Below are 16,569 nucleotides of genomic sequence, written 5' to 3'. Positions count from 1 at the left end.
TGGACTAAATGACCTCTGGCCTATGGCACTGAACTTTATGATCCTAAAGTGCTTTGAATGAGTCAAATCACACCTTCCAGTGACATCTAAACCAATCCATAGATGATGCTATAGCCTTGACCCTCCATCTGACCCACCTTGTATGTCTTCATCTTGGTTTTTCACATCATTATACCTCAGAGGCTGCTGGATAAGCTGCCCTCACTGAGGCTCAACACCACTCTCTGCAACTATATTCTGGCCTTCTTGACCAAAAGACTACAGTCAATCTGGATTGATGGCAAATCCTCAAATCCCATCATACTGAGTACTGCCACACATCAGGGCAGGGCTGTGTGCTCAGCCAGTTACTGGTCACACTGTTGACTCATGTCTATTCTGCCAGATTTGGTTCAAACAGAATCATCTACCTTGTGGGTGAGGCCCAAAATGTCAATAATATCATTACCTCCTATTGATGCTGCAAGACCTACTGAGTTCCTCCAGGAATTTTAAAGACCTTCAAGGATGTAATTTTGAGAGTACAGAGTTTGTATATTCCTGTCAGGATTAAAGAAAAGGTTAGAAGGCAGAGGGAACCTTGGTTCTCATGGGATACAGGGGATCAGATTTGGAAGATGTATAGCAGGTATAGGTAATATGGAGCAAATTAGGTACTTGAGGAGTGTAAAAATGCAAGAAAAACCTCAAGAAAGAAAACAGAAAGGTAAAAGAAGATGTGAGGAGGCTTTGGCAGACAATGTGAAGGAAAATCCTAAGAACTTCTACAGGTATATTAAGAGCAAAAGGATAGTAAGGGACAAAATTGGTCCCCTTGGAGATCAGAGTGGAACCAAAATTGCTGGGGGAGATCTTAAATGTATTTTCTTTCATCAGTATTCACTCAGGAAACAGGCACAGAGCTGTGGGAAGTGGGAAAACAAGCGGTGAGGCCATGAAACCAATGCAGATTAAAGAGAAGGAAGTGCTTGCTGTCTTACAGCAAATAAGGGTGGTAAATCCCCAGGGCCTGACAAGATAGAACATAGAAAAAAATACAGCACTGTACAGGCCCTTCAGCCCTCGATGTTGCACCGACCCATATATTTCTTTAAAAAAACACCAAACCCTCCCCACCCCATAACCCTCTACGCTTCCTCCATCCATGTGCCTGTCTAAGAGTCTCTTAAATGCTCCTAATGTTTCAGCCACCACCACCATCCCTGGCAAGGCATTCCAGGCACCCACAACTCGCTGCATAAAAAATATTTTCCCCTGATGTCTCCCCTAAACTTCCCTCCCTTCACTTTGTACACATGTCCTCTGGTGTTTGCTATTCCTGCCCTGGGAAACAGATGCTGGCTGTCCACCCTATCTATGCCTCTCATAATCTTGTAAACCTCTATTAAGTCTCCTCTTATCCTTCATCGCACCAAAGTGAAAAGTCCCAGCTTCACTAGCCTTGCCTCATAAGACTTGTTTTCCAATCCAGGTAACATCCTGGTAAATCTCCTCTGTACCCTCTCCATAGCTTCCACATCCTTCCTATAATGAGATGACCAGAACTGAACACAATATTCCAAGTGTGGTCCTACCAGAGATTTGTAGAGTTGCAACATGACCTCTCCACTCCTGAACTCAATCACTTTATTAATGAAGCCCTGAATCCCATAGGCCTTCTTACTATCCTATCAACCTGTGCAGTGACCTTGAGGAATGTATGGATTTGAATTCCAAGGAACCTCTGATCATCCACACTCCTTCGTAATTGACCATTAACCCTGTACTCAGCATTCTGGTTTGTCTTTCAAAACTGCATCGTCTTACACTTACCTGGATTGAACTCCATCTGCCACTTTTCCACCCAACTCTGCATCCTGCCTATATCCTCTTGTAACCTTCAACAACCTTCAGCTCCATCCGCAACTCCTTCATTTCATCCACAAACTTACTGACCCATCCTTACTCCTCTTCAACTAGGTCATTTATAAATATCATGAAGAGCAGGGGTCTGAGAACCAATCCTTGTGGGACTCCACTAGTCACTGACCTCCAGGCAGAATACTTTCCTTCCACTAGTATTCTCTGCCTTCTTCCTGCAAGCCATTTTTTATCCACACAACCAAGGTTCCAGGGTTTCCATGTCTCATGACTTTCTTGATGAGACTTTGTCAAATGTCTTACTAAAATCCATATCAACCACATTTACCACCCTACCCTCATCAATTTTGTTTGTTTCCTCCTGAAATTTTTCAATTAGACTTGTGAGGGACAAAGTAGACTGGACTTCTCTAAATATTCATAGATCCTATCCTTAAGAATCCTCTCCAATAGTTTGAACACCCCTGATGTAAAACTCATTGGTCTATAATTCCCAGAATTCTTCCTATTACCTTTCTTAAACAAAATGACTACATTTGCCATTTTTCAATCCTCTGGCACCTCCCCTGTAGCCAAAGAGGACTCAAAGATCATAACTACTGCCCCAGCTATCTCTTCTCTCATTTCCCACAGCCACCTGGGGTATATGGCATCTGTGCCCAGGGACATCAATCTTGATGTGTTTAAGAAAATCCAATACTTCTTCTCCCTTAATCTCCACATTGACCAGCACAAAAGCCTGTTCTATTCTGACCTCACTGTGATCAAGGCCCTTTTTTCTTGTGAATACTGAAGCAAAGTATTCATTTAAGACCTCCCCAACCTCCTCCACCTCCAGGCACGTTGCCTCCTTTATCCTTTAGCAAACCCACCTTCATTCTGGTCATCTTTCTGTTCTTCACATGCCTTAGGGTTCTCCTTAATCCTACATGCTCCTAATGTTTCAGCCTCCACCACCATCCCTGGCAAGGCATTCCAGGCACCCACAACTCACTGTATAAAAAATATTTACCCCTGATTCCCCCCCCTAAACTTCCATCCCTTCACTTTGTACACAGGACATGTGTGTCCTTGTCCCAATGGGAAACCCAACATAAGTGGTCCCTAAATTTCTTCTGTACTTTCTCCCTTGAACATCTGTTTCCATTTCACTTTTGCTAGTTCCTGCCTCATTCCTTTGTAATTAGCCCTTCTCCAATTAAGCACTCTTGTCTGAATTTATCCTTTTCTATGAAAATGCTGAAGCTAAGGGAGTTGTGATCACTCTCACCAAAGATATTTGCTTGGACCTTGAGGGAGGTTGGTGTATAAATTGTAGGAGCTCTCGGATGATTAAAGGGTAGCTCAAATTGTTCCGTTGTTTAAAAATGGCTCCAAAAGTAACCCTGGAAATTATTGACCAGTGAGCCTGACATTAGGAGTCGATAAATCACTGGAAGGTATTCTAATAGATAGGATATACAAGTATTTTGATAGCCAGGATTTGATTATGGATAGTCAACATAGCTTTATGCATGGTAGGTCATGTTTAACCAATCTTATAGAGTTTTACAAGGAGGTTTATGAAAGAAAGGATGTGGATGTTGTATACATGGACTTTAATAAAGCCTTTGACGAGGACCCGCATGGGAGGCTAGTCAGGAAGGTACAGATGCTAGGTATTCATGGTGAAGTAAGACTGGGGGCTTGTGACTAGTGGTGTGCCTCGGGGATTGGTGCTGGGACCATTGTTTGTCAACTAGATCAATGATCTAGATGATAATGTGGAAAAGTGGATCAGCAAACTTGCAGATGATGCTAAAATTCGTGGCATTGTGGACAGTGAAGAAGGGTTTCAAAGCTTGCAGAGGGATCTGGACCAGCTGGAAAAATGGGCTGAAAAATAGCAGATGGAATTTAATATAGACAAATGTGAGGTGTTGCATTTTGGAAGGACAAACCAAGAAATAACATTCATGATAAATGGTAGGGCACTGAGGAGAGTGGTATAACAGATGGATCTGACAATTCAAATATATAATTCCCTGAAAGTGGCATCACAAAGACAGCTTTTGGCATATTGGCATTCATAAATTAAAGTATTGAGCACAGAAATTGGGATGTTATGGTAAAGTTGTATAAGACATTGGTGAGGCCAAATTTGGAGTATTGGGTGCAGTTTTAATCATCTAACTACAGGAAAGATATCAATAAGATAGAACGAGTGCAGAGAAGATTTACTAGGACACTGCATAAACTTCAGGAACTGAGTTACAGGGAAAGATTAAACAAATTAGGACTTTATTTCCTGGAACGTAGAAGAATGAGGGGAGATTTGATAGAGGTATTTAAAATTATGAGAGGGATAGACAGAATAAATGTAGATAGGATGTTTCCTCTGAGTGTAGGTGAGATACAAGCCAGAGGATATAGGTTAAGGGTAAAAGTGGAAATGTTTAGGGGATACATGAAGGGGAACTTCTTCACACAGAGTGTGGTGGGAGTATGGAATGAGCTGCCAGCTGAAGTGGTGAATGTGGGCTCAGTTTTAACATTTAAGAAGAACTTGGACAGATACATGGATGGGAGAAGTATGGTGGGCTATGGACTTGTGCATGTCAATGGGACTAGGCAAAAAAAATGGTTTGGCACTGTTGTATAGTCAGGATAACATTAACTATTTGGTAACCATGTAAGAATACTGTAGTAACTGTAGTACACCACTATGGGGCATATGTATATAGTGTGTGTGTGTGTGTGTGTGTGTGTGAACAGTTTCCTGTGATGGTGGAAGACATCAGTAAGCAAAATCTCTTTTGTTATTTGAATCTTGGCTCTCTAAGTTATTTAAGAAGCTTCCCACATAACTCAGAGACTTAACAGGCACACACTAGAAGGGCCAAAAGGGCCTCCTATGATTCTTTGGCTCCAGTTGGCCTCAGATGCAAAAATGATTAGTTGGCTTCCAGCGAGAAGGTTGGGCAGCTCATAAAATAATGCAAGAACAAAATAAGTCTCAACGTGAACACGGCAAAGGAAATTATTAGTGGAATTCAGAATGAAGGTCAACCATTCTCCACTGCATATCAGTGGTTCTGTCATGGAGACAGAGGAGAGCGCTATGTTTTTTGGTGTGCTTATAATGGACGATCTATCCTGGACCCAGAGCACCTCATTAGTCAAGAAGTGCCTATACTTCTTAAGGATATTAAGGAGAGAAAGGCTACTGGCTCCCATCTTGAAAACCTTTTACAGAAGCACAACTGAGAATGTCCTGTCTGGTTGCCTCATTGTGTGATGTGGGAGTTGCAAGGCATCGGATCAGGTCAATATAGAGGATCATCAAAATTACCGAGATCACCTTTCCTCTGTTGACATTTACTGGGAGCATTGCTTAAACAGAGTTCAAATAATTGTGGAAGGCCCTTTTCTTCCAGCACACAGCATCTTTGACCCACGACCATCAAGCAGGAGGTACAGGTGCATTAACATCATGACTGCCAGGCTTGGATATAGTTTCTTCCCACAGGCTGTGATATTGCTGAACAGTATCCTGAAACTGAGTAGTGTCCTGAAATAAAATATATTTATTTAAAATGATATATTTAAAAAAAAATTTACATTTTATATTAAATTTAAATTTATACGTTCAGCACATTAACAGGCCCTTTCGCCCCACGAGCCTGTGCCGCCCACCATACCCAATTAACCTACAACTCCCAGTATATTTTGGAAGGTTGGGGGACACTGGATCCCCCATGGAAAACTCACGCAAACACGGGGAGAACGTACAAACTCTTTACAGACGGCATGAGATTCAAACCCCAGTTCTGATTGCTGGACCTGTAAAGGTGTGGCTCGAACTATTTCACTAACCATGTACATTATGTGCTATGTATTGTCTGTGTATGTGTGTGCTCCATGGTCCAGAAAATCATTGTTTTGTCTGGTTGTATATTGTCAGATGATAATAAAATTTGAACTAGATTGAATTTGACCTTAATTGGAATCATGGTTGAAACAGAAAAGACAGGTCAAAGACCTTGTTCTTATGCTGCAATATTGTATTCCTGTTGTTATGTGGGAAGGGAAAATGTTCAGTGGGTTCAAAGAGCAACAAGTCTGGACATAGGCTGAACATATAAGGATCTTTATTTAAACCTATGTAAGGGGATTGCTAGAGGGCTAACACACACTCATACTTTTAAACAAAACTGTATAATCAGTCACATCAGACTTAACATTACCAATACTAGCAACTGTGTACAGACTTGTAAGCACAGTACAACCCAGTCATTTCAGACTTAACACAACCAATACTAGCCACTGAGTACAGACTTATAACAACCAAAGATTACAATACGCTACCCACCATTCCTCGTCTAACATGGGCATGGCTCCAATGCTGTCTAACACCCCCAAACCCTGTGTAGTGCACTCCTTTTCAAATACTTCTCCAGCATTATCCACAGTTAGCGACTTGGAGTGGAGCAGGGTTCAGCTTAGGACTGAAGAGCAAAAGAGAAAGAACTACTCCACGTGGTGTACTTTATAGTACAGCCAAACCTCGACTTACGCCTGATCGAGTGACGTCTGATTGCAGATACGTCCGAGGTCCACATAAGGGCTTAATAACAATTTAAAAATTTACATTGGAACCAACATTAGCGGGCATTAGCAGACGTTAAGCCATGTATCACGCATTCAATATGTGAGCTCAAAAGCCAAAATAAAGCGATTGCCGTGCCAGCTGTATAATGGTACACACTATACACCTTACACATAGTACAGTACATATATGTAATTAAAATCTATAATATACAGTATGTATGTACTTTTTATTGCTATTGTGTTATTATGTTAATGTATTTACTACGATAAAAGTACACTGTATTGCATAACATTTTTCTAGTTTCGATAGCATACGGGACACCAGCATCTGGCATCAAAACATGTTCTGTTCGGTCTCTTGTTTGTGTGCTTTCTCATTGGCTAAATTTTATCTGAAAATATACAGCACATCATGGCTGCTCGTGCCCCCAGAGCAAGTCTCTGGCAGAATCAAAGAAGAAAAGGTGTGCCATCAATTTGTAAGAGAAGCTAAAGGTAATAAAGCAATACAAAAGTGGTAAAACTGTAAATGTTACAGCGTGCGACTTGTGATGGTCTCCCTCAACCGTAACCACAATCTTGAAGAATCGACCGAAAATTACCCAAGTTGTTCACGGAGCTGCACGATGAAATTAACAATAGAATGAGCAAATTGCGAGATTCACTGTGAAAAGTCAACAGAAATGTTTTTGACCTTTAACAGTGCCACTGAAACAGGCAGAAGACATGAATCCCAATGCAGAATATTATCTTTTAGTCGACAAGAAAATAAGTGAATCAATTGCTTGCTATAGGCAAATTTATGATGAACAAAAGAGGCAAACTAAATAAACCATCTCCTCCCACAGAAGAGTCTCAGCCAGGACCTTTAGGTAAAGGGACACTGGTATTTGATGATGAGAATGGGAGTACAGTTGAAAAGTAAACAAAAGAAAAGGTAGCCTATAAAATTGAAAGCAAGTATTCAGTGAAGTCTTCCGTTTTTAATGGTTTTATTGAAGCTATTACTGTACCCAGTACTGTACATTAGAAGAGCAGTGTACAGTCCCTACATTCTTCACTTCATGCAACACTTCAGCATCAGTCATGGTAAGTGCAGTACACATACAGTCTTATTACTATTTATTACCTGGGTATGTATAATTTTATAGGTGCTGTACAGTGTTCCCAAGATCGTGTTCTATGGTGAGCTCTCCACTGGCCACCGAGACAGAGGTGCACCAAAGAAAAGGTACAAGGACTGCCTAAAGAAATCTCTTGGTGCCTGCCACATTGACCACCGCCAGTGGGCTGATATCGCCTCAAACCGTGCATCTTGGCGCCTCACAGTTCGGCGGGCAGCAACCTCCTTTGAAGAAGACCGCAGAGCCCACCTCACTGACAAAAGGCAAAGGAGGAAAAACCCAACCCCAACCAACCAATTTTCCCCTGCAGCCGCTGCAACCGTGTCTGCCTGTCCCGCATCGGACTTGTCAGCCACAAACGAGCCTGCAGCTGACGTGGACTTTTACCCCCTCCATAAATCTTCGTCCGCGAAGCCAAGCCAAAGAAACAGTGTTTATATGTTATTAACTATGGTATTTAGGCATGTGTATGTACAATATAGAAGTTTAGGTAAATATTTATGTTGTACAGTATATTTCACTTATAATGATCGACTTATACCCAATCAATTTGTGTCCTCACTTCCAGAACAAAGCCCGGATGCAAATCGATGCATGGCTGTACAATAAGATGGAGGGTCCAATCCTAGGGGCCAATGGTCAGGCATACACTAATGGGTGGGCAGAGTCCAACTTTGATAGGCAGGTGATTGCACTTCTGACTAAGTTCCAGACAGAGAGGTCACATGACCTTCCCCATTCCCATCCATTCCAGGTGGAGAGGTCACATGACTCTCCATGACCCACACTTCCACCAGGTTCCAAATAGAGAAATCACATGACCCTCCACAATCCACAAACCATGAGTGACAACAGCATGCAGTTCAGCAATTTTCACCCTATGCTTTCCTATGTACAATGCCAATACATTTTGTGTTGTTATCCAACACTAGAGGTGGTTGGTAACAATAGAATCAGAACAGTTCTTCAAAGATCCTCACAAAATCGACATCAGCTGCAGGCTCGTTGCGGGCTGACAAGTCCGATGCGGGACAGGCAGACACGGTTGCAGCGGTTGCAGGGGAAAATTAGTTGGTTGGGGTTGGGTGTTGGGTTTTTCCTCCTTTGTCTTTTGTCAGTGAGGTGGGCTCTGCGGTCTTCTTCAAAGGAGGTTGCTGCCCGCCGAACTGTGAGGCGCCAAGATGCATGGTTTGAGGCGATATCAGCCCACTGGCGGTGGTCAATGTGGCAGGCACCAAGAGATTTCTTTAAGCAGTCCTTGTACCTCTTCTTTGGTGCACCTCTGTCACGGTGGCCAGTGGAGAGCTCGCCATATAACACAATCTTGGTAAGGCGATGGTCCTCCATTCTGGAGACGTGACCCATGTTGAGGATATGCACCTTCAGGATTTATTTTAATGGAAATGCTGAAATTACGGCTAAACAGCAATCCTAAATCATAAAACGGCTCATTAGGAATCAATTAATAACCTCGTACTTCGCTGAATTGTTTTCATTAATATATGAGCCAAGTGCATATTGCATGTCCTAATTATATTATTCAGTAGGAGTCTTGAAGGTTAACAGAATTAAAGTGAAGCTACTGTGGGTTGACAAAATTTATGGCTTCTTTTATCTTCCATTACTCTGGAGGAGAAATCCAGATTTATAGGCTGTAGAAGATGAACTTTGGATTTGCAGTTTGTATGTGAGATTTGGCTTACTACATGATTCCTAGTATTTTTCAGCCTTGAAGGGAAGGTTAAGTCATGCATTACAGTAATCTCTGTGACAGGAAAGAGATTTAGCATTGCTGGTTTTGTAGCTTTCTAAGGGAATTAGTTCCTGAATATTGACTCTTGTGCCTCTGTTCCATGCTCTTTCAAGGTTCAATCAAGTTCAAGGATCCTTTTATTGTCACGTAGCAATAAGTATAATACGCATGATATACTTCAACCTTGCCTGATTATAGGCAAACAATAAAAGAATGGAAGCTTATGTAGGCGCACAGACTCCTGTTCAGTCCATTGGCAGCTTGAGCTCCAGGTCCAAACCTCAGAAACACTCAGGGATCCTTCAGCCCTGAGGCCTTTCGGGAGCTCTTCTTGTACTTAACACCCTCTTGCATCCTGGTTTTGATATTTTGTTCCCATGAGACAATCTCCAGCAGCCCGCAGCCTGTGTGAGTCCTTCCACTAAAAGTTGGCAACTGCCAGCAGCCTGCGCGCGTTCTTTGACCTTAAGTCAGCCCCTCACTTGTCCACTGCCATGGTCACCTTTCCTGTAGGTTTGTTTCCCATTCTTCCCTTCCTCGACATGGGGGGGGGGGTTGGGGGGGGGATTGTTCTCCCCATTTCTGGTGCCCTGCCGCGGTCTGCTACCCCCAGAGTCTCAACTCCTCATGGTGCACTTGGGTACAGACCTCCATGGTTGCAGGATTTTTAAAAAAACACCATCAGCTCCTTTAACAGACCATTTACAGCCTGCAAAGACTTTTTGGCATCACCAACAGAGCCTGTAGAGGTGCATTGTGTCTCTGCACCCCACTCTCCTGAGTCCACACCTCTGGCATCACTGCTGTTATAGCAGCCCCAACAGTTCCACCATTTTTCCTTATGTATTATTAATTTATACATTAAAATACAATATGTTGTTATTTGAAGTACAAAGTAATTGAAAGAAGATGCCATGTAAATTATGCACTCTTGCTGCAGCTGCCATTTGTTAGCAATTAGTAAGTTTACATTTTTTTTGCAAATTTGTTCCAAGGCAAATTTTTCTGAAGAATTAAATAAGAGACACTTTGGTTCCAAAATTCTGATAGCTGGGCAGTGTGACAAGCCATCAGCTTCCATGCCTAATTTACATAATAGACTCCAAGAACTCACTAAGCCAACACTGGAGTGAGTTGGCAAAAGAGTCAAGCTCAATGTAAGAAGGGAGAAGAGAAGACTCATAATTTCGTGATGCTGAACTCAACAAGTTATTTCTAGAGAATGAACAAAAGAAAGGAAGAAATCTGAATTTTCACGGAAGGAAATTTAGTCATGGTGTGTCTAAATTTAAATTTAATTTGTAATTTTGAAAATGGATTGTAGATCATTGCCAGAAGTTCAATGCACTGATCAGGAATGGAAAGATATCATTCTCCTTCTATTTTTTAATTTGGACATGCAGCGCAGTAACAGGCCCTTCAGGTGCACAAGCTCGTGCCCAAGTACTCCCATCAACTTACAACCCTCCTACATTTTGAAGGGGTGAGAGGAAACCAGAGCACCCAGGGAAACCCCAGATAGACATGGGGAGAAGGTACAAACTCCCTACAGGCAGTGCTGGATTTGAACCCAGAACTCTGTGATGATGTTTGTGCCCTTCAACAGAGACAGTGTGGAAACTATTGTGATGTTATATATTTATGTTACGTTATATATTTATGAGCATCAGATCCATATAAATATGGGCTATGTTATTGCCACAAACCCTCTTCATGTTTATCGAAACATTTTGGAGGTCATATCAGCTACATATGCTTTATATGAGCTCTCACAGAATTTGGCACTCATATGTGCAAAGTGCATGCTACCAGATAACAAAAGAGACTCCCTTTTTATTTACATATGGCATTCAGTGGCTGTGAAAGTTGAATGCCTATGTATGTTTCATAGAATGTTGATAAAGTGCCATTTGAACAAAGTCTGATATCTGTGTCTTCTTAGCACCAGGATCAATAAAGTGGCAGATGAATTCCACACATCTGCCATTTTCTGATATAACTTTGGACTCCAGACTGGCTGCTTTTGTAGATTTCAAATTTGGGCTCCTGCTGATGCCCACCCCTTCACTCTCCTTAATAGAGAAAGTGAACTCAAAACAGTGGCTACCTTCATCTCAACAGGCAAAAGCAAGCCACCCTTTCACCTGGTTCTAGACCAGACTGCAACATATAAATACATAATTCCTGCACAGCCCCTCTCACCAAAGCAACTTCCAAACACCTATGACCTCTTATAGTCTATGTTTCTCCTCGCTACCCCTTCCTGCCACCTCCCACCTTTTTATTCAGTGCCTGCTATTTTTTTGCTTAAACTTTGATAGAACTATAGAATGCTACAGCACAGAAAACAGGCCATTTGGCCCTTCTAGCCTGTGCCAACCATTGTTCAGCTAGTCCCAATAACCTGCTCCCATCCCATAACTCTAAGATTACCACCCTGGAAGTCCTGTGCTTCAGCTTTGCACCTAACTCCCTAAACTCCCCTAGCAGGACCTCCTCACCCTTTCAACCCATGTCATTGGTCCCTACATGGACCACGACATCCAGCTGCTCACTGTCCCTCCTTAGAATCAGGAGAATTCGATCCAAAATATCTCGGACCCTGGCACCAAGGAGGTAAAAGACCATATGAGATACTCGATCTCTCCCACAGAACTTCCTATCTCTACCCCAACTATCAAATCCCCATATCACTACTGCACTCCTCTTCTCTCTCCTTCCCTTCTAAGCAGAGGGTCCAGTCCCAGTGCCAGAGACTTGACCACTACAACTTGTCCCTGGTAGATTGTCCCCACCAACAGAATCCAAAATGGTAGACCTATTATTGATGGGAACAGCCACAGGGATACTCTGTTCCTTCTGCCTCTTCCCCTTGCCTCCCCTGACAGGTACCCAGCTGCCTGCTTCCTAACTCTTAGGGGTGACTGCCTCCATAAAACTCCTCTCTATCACTACCTCTGCCTCCCGAATGATCCAAAGTTCATCCAGCTGCAGCTCCAGTTCCCTAGCTCGGTTTATCAGGAGCTGTAGCTGGGTACACCTCTTGCAGACGTAGTCATGAGTAACAAATATGTTGTCCTTTACCTCCCAGGCCTGAATCATTGATTACCCTTTACTTCCTACAGATGCTATGTGACCTGCTGAATTTCTCTAGCACATTTATGTACTGCACTCGGCCCAGCATCTGCAAACTTTCTTGTTTAACTTGCAAACATATTTCTCCCTTGAAGAAATTCATGCTGGGTTCAGTAAGCAGTGAGTAGATTTTGCTTGATTTGCAGTTGGTATCACTGGAGGAAGTTTTTATGCTGAAACATTCATTCAGGGGCAATCATCTCGACGAATGGGGAAAACTGCAGCACGACTTAGCTACAAAACTGGGGAAAAGCAATAATGTTATCTTAACTCACCTTTTACAACATTTCCTGTCTCTGAAACTACAATTAAAAAAATACTCAAAACAAGAGATTGACATCACCGTAATGAAATAATTTTGAGCTCTAAATGTCTTTTGGAACATGCAAGTCTGTCAGCTGCCAAAAACGATTTTTCCTTCTACAAATGTCTTGCAGGACAATAACTGAGCCTTCATTACTGTTCTTGCTGGAAGACAAAAAACAAACAGCCCAAATGAAGTATCCAACTGATACTTTGATGAAGGGCTCAAGCCCGAAACACTAGTTATGTATCTTTGCCTTTGTTACATGAAGGACTCTTCTCCAGCATTTTGTGTTTTTACTTCAATGACGGTGTCTCCGGAATTTTGTGATTTATCTGTCACCTATGGAGATCACTGGATATGCAAATTTTCTAGTTGACTGAAACTCACTCTTCCAATGGCTAACTAAATACAATTACATTGTTTAAAAAACAAAAGACAGTGCAAATTGTAAAGTAATTTGAAAAATAATAGTATTGTAGTCTTTAATTATGTAAAGTTCACTTTAATCAGGTAATTCCTGTAACTTACAGAAATTAAATATGAACCCCTTTCTTTGGTGTGCGAGTGGTGGATTTGTGAACTAACAGCGAGGTGTGCCCATTTTAAACTTGCATATATTTTACCTACCATACATGCCTGTGTATAGGACAATCCTCAAAACTTAAAAATGTTGCCTCAAAATCAAGGGTCATCTTATATACCGTCTAAAATATGAACTTTGATAGCAAAGTCTCAATCCAGCTGCCATATTCCCCTCCCCCTCCATAACCTATCTCCATCAAGCCGGTTCCTACACAAATGTCTTGGTCAGGCCCTCGGCGAACCTTCCTCGCGCTGACAACCTGACTCAGCTCCTTGCAGCGGTGACAGCGAAAAGAATGTGCATGCATTAACCATGTAACTATATAACAGTTTATGGCATGGAAACAGGCCATCTTGGCCCTACAAGTCCATGCCAGTTTACTCATACAATTCTGCTAGCTCCCCCCGCCTATTCTCCACCCATAACCCACTAACTCCCTCTTATCCATGTATATATCCAGCCTCCTCTTAAATGAAAGAATTGACTCTGCCTCCACTATTACCTCCGGAAGATTATTCCATTCAGCCACCACTCTCTGAGTGAAGAAGCATCCTCTAATGTTTCTCCTAAGATTTTTCCCCCTTACCCTCAACTTGTGTCCTCTTGTTTCAACCTCCCCTGCTCTCAGGGGGAAGAGTCTACTTGCATCTAGTCTATCTATTCCCTTCATAATTTTAAACACCTCTATCAAATCCCCTCTCAACTGTCTATGTTCCAAGGAATAAAGTCCTAACCTCTTCAATCTTTCTCTGTACTCTAGGTATTTTAAGCCAGGCAACATCCTTGTAAATCTTCTCTGTACCCTCTCCACCTTATCTATATCCTTCCTATAATTTGGAGACCAGAACTGAACATAATGCTCCAAACCTGGCCTCACCAACACCTTAAACAATCGCAGCATCACTTCCCAGCTCCTATTCTCTATGCCATGATTTATGAAGGCCAGCATACCAAATGCCTTCTTAACTATTCTGTCAGCATGAGAATCCACCTTCAAGGAACCCTGCACCATAACTCCAAGATCTCTTTGTACTTGTGCATTCCCCAATGTCCTCTCCTTTACTACATATGTCCTATTTCGATTATTTTTACTGAAATGAAGCACCTCACACTTCTCTACATTAAATTCCATCTGCCATCTTTCAGCCCAACTCTCCATACAAACCAAATCCCTCTGTAATCCCTGAAAACCTTCCTCGCTATCCACCACTCCCCCTATTTTCGTATCTTCTGCGTATTTACTTACCCTGTTACCACCCCATCATCCAAATCATTAATATAAATTATGAACAACAGGGGACCTAGCACCAATACTTGAGGTACTCCGCTCATCACAGGCTTCCATCCTGACAGACAGTTGTCCACCATGACCCTCTGCTGTCTCTCCTCCAGCCACCTCTGGACCCATCTTACTATTTCTCTATTAATCCCTAGTGACTGAACCTGCCTTACTAACTTTAGAGAGGGATTGATAGTTTAGCGGGGCACACCTGTGCATGTCGAACAAAGTCTCAGTGCTCCACCGTGGGGTCCATCCACTCAGTCTTATTTATTTGAAATGCATTTATTTATTTCTTTCCTCAATTTTTCCTTTGTGTCAGTTGTTTGAATTTCCATTTGATTGCATTCCAGATAATAGGGATCCTACTGCACTTTGTCATGTGAGCTGTCCAGGCCATCAACCTAAACATAATACAAGTAGAACAGAAACAAAGAACATGGAATAATGTTAAAATAAAACAAAAGCACAAGGCTTTATGGTAAAGAGAAAAGCATGGACAAACAGTACCACGCATCTTTATTAATGAGAGGTTTGATACAGCAGGAAAGAAAGTGTCCTTGAATCTGGTGGTGCATGGTCTCAGGTGCATATTTCTTTTGACAGGAGTAGGGAGAAGAGAGTGTGATTGAGTAAATAATTCCAAATATTTACATATATTTATTTAAAATTATATTTGCATGTATTATTTTGTGCTGTGCATTGGGTGCATATGAGTGTGCACCGTAGCCTGGAGTAAAGCTGTTTTGATTGGTTGCCTATGTACAGTCAGATAATAATAAACTTGAACTTGATGTGGTGCATGGTTTAAAGTGTTGGCTGCTTTTCCAAGGTAGCAGGAGGTGAAGATGGAGTTAATTGAGAGGAAGCTGGTTTACCTGATGGCCAAAGCTGCATTCACAACTCTTGGCAATTTCTTGCGTTTTTGGGATGAACAGTTCCCATATCAAGTTGCTTTGTATCCAGACAGAATATGTTCTAAGGTGCATCTATAAAAGTCAGTATTTCCATACTCTTCTGAGGAAATAAAGGTTTTGGTGCATTCCTTGGGCACAATTGGGAAAGACAGGTTGTTGGTGATATTTATGCCTAAAAATATAAAGCTATCCACCATCTCCTCTTCAGCACCATTTCCACAAGCAGGAGCCTGTTACCCATCCTACTTCGTTAAGTCGGTGACCAATCATCAAAGACCACACCACCTAGCACATGCTCTGTTCTCACTGCTGCCACCGAGAAAGGGGTACAGATACCAGAAGAGTCGCACCACCAGGTTCAGGAACAGCTGCTACCCCTCCACCATCCAATGACAAACTCAATCAGAGACTCATTTAAGGATTCTGACTTGAGCTCGTTATTGACATTTTTTATTCTCTCGGTGCTGCACAGTCAGTTTGTTTGTATTCATTGTCTGTTTGCAGTTCTTTGTTAACATGTTTATGATTTGAATAGTATTTTTTTGCACTACTAATTAGTCATAATTCTTGCTTGCCTACAGGAAAAAAGAATCTCAGGGTTGTATGTGATGTCACATATGTATCTGAAACCTGAAATCAATTAATAACTTCCTCGGGGAATTGTCCTAAGCCCAACCATCCTAGTTGCTTTTTCAATGAGTTTTCTTCCATCCTAGTCAATTCACTGCTGATTGTACAATCTTCAAATCTATTCTGCACCTCCTCAGCAAATAAAGCAGTCCACTCCGGTCTTTAGCAAACTCTAACAAGTTTCAGGCTAATTAGTGAGTGGCACCACAAAGGCCCCGTGCTACAATGAACTCCAAGAGAGTGAGCCTTTCCCTTCAATGGCATTACCATTGCCAAATAACCCACCGTCAACACTGAGGAGTCACAACAGACTTGAAACTCAGACCAGCTTCATAAATACTGTAATTACAAGAGCAGGTCAGAAGCTCTGCATTGAGAACTTACTAACATA

Source organism: Narcine bancroftii, chromosome 3, assembly GCF_036971445.1.
Source record: "Narcine bancroftii isolate sNarBan1 chromosome 3, sNarBan1.hap1, whole genome shotgun sequence".
NCBI classification, from domain to species: Eukaryota; Metazoa; Chordata; class Chondrichthyes; order Torpediniformes; family Narcinidae; genus Narcine; species Narcine bancroftii.
This window is presented reverse-complemented; position numbering follows the sequence as displayed.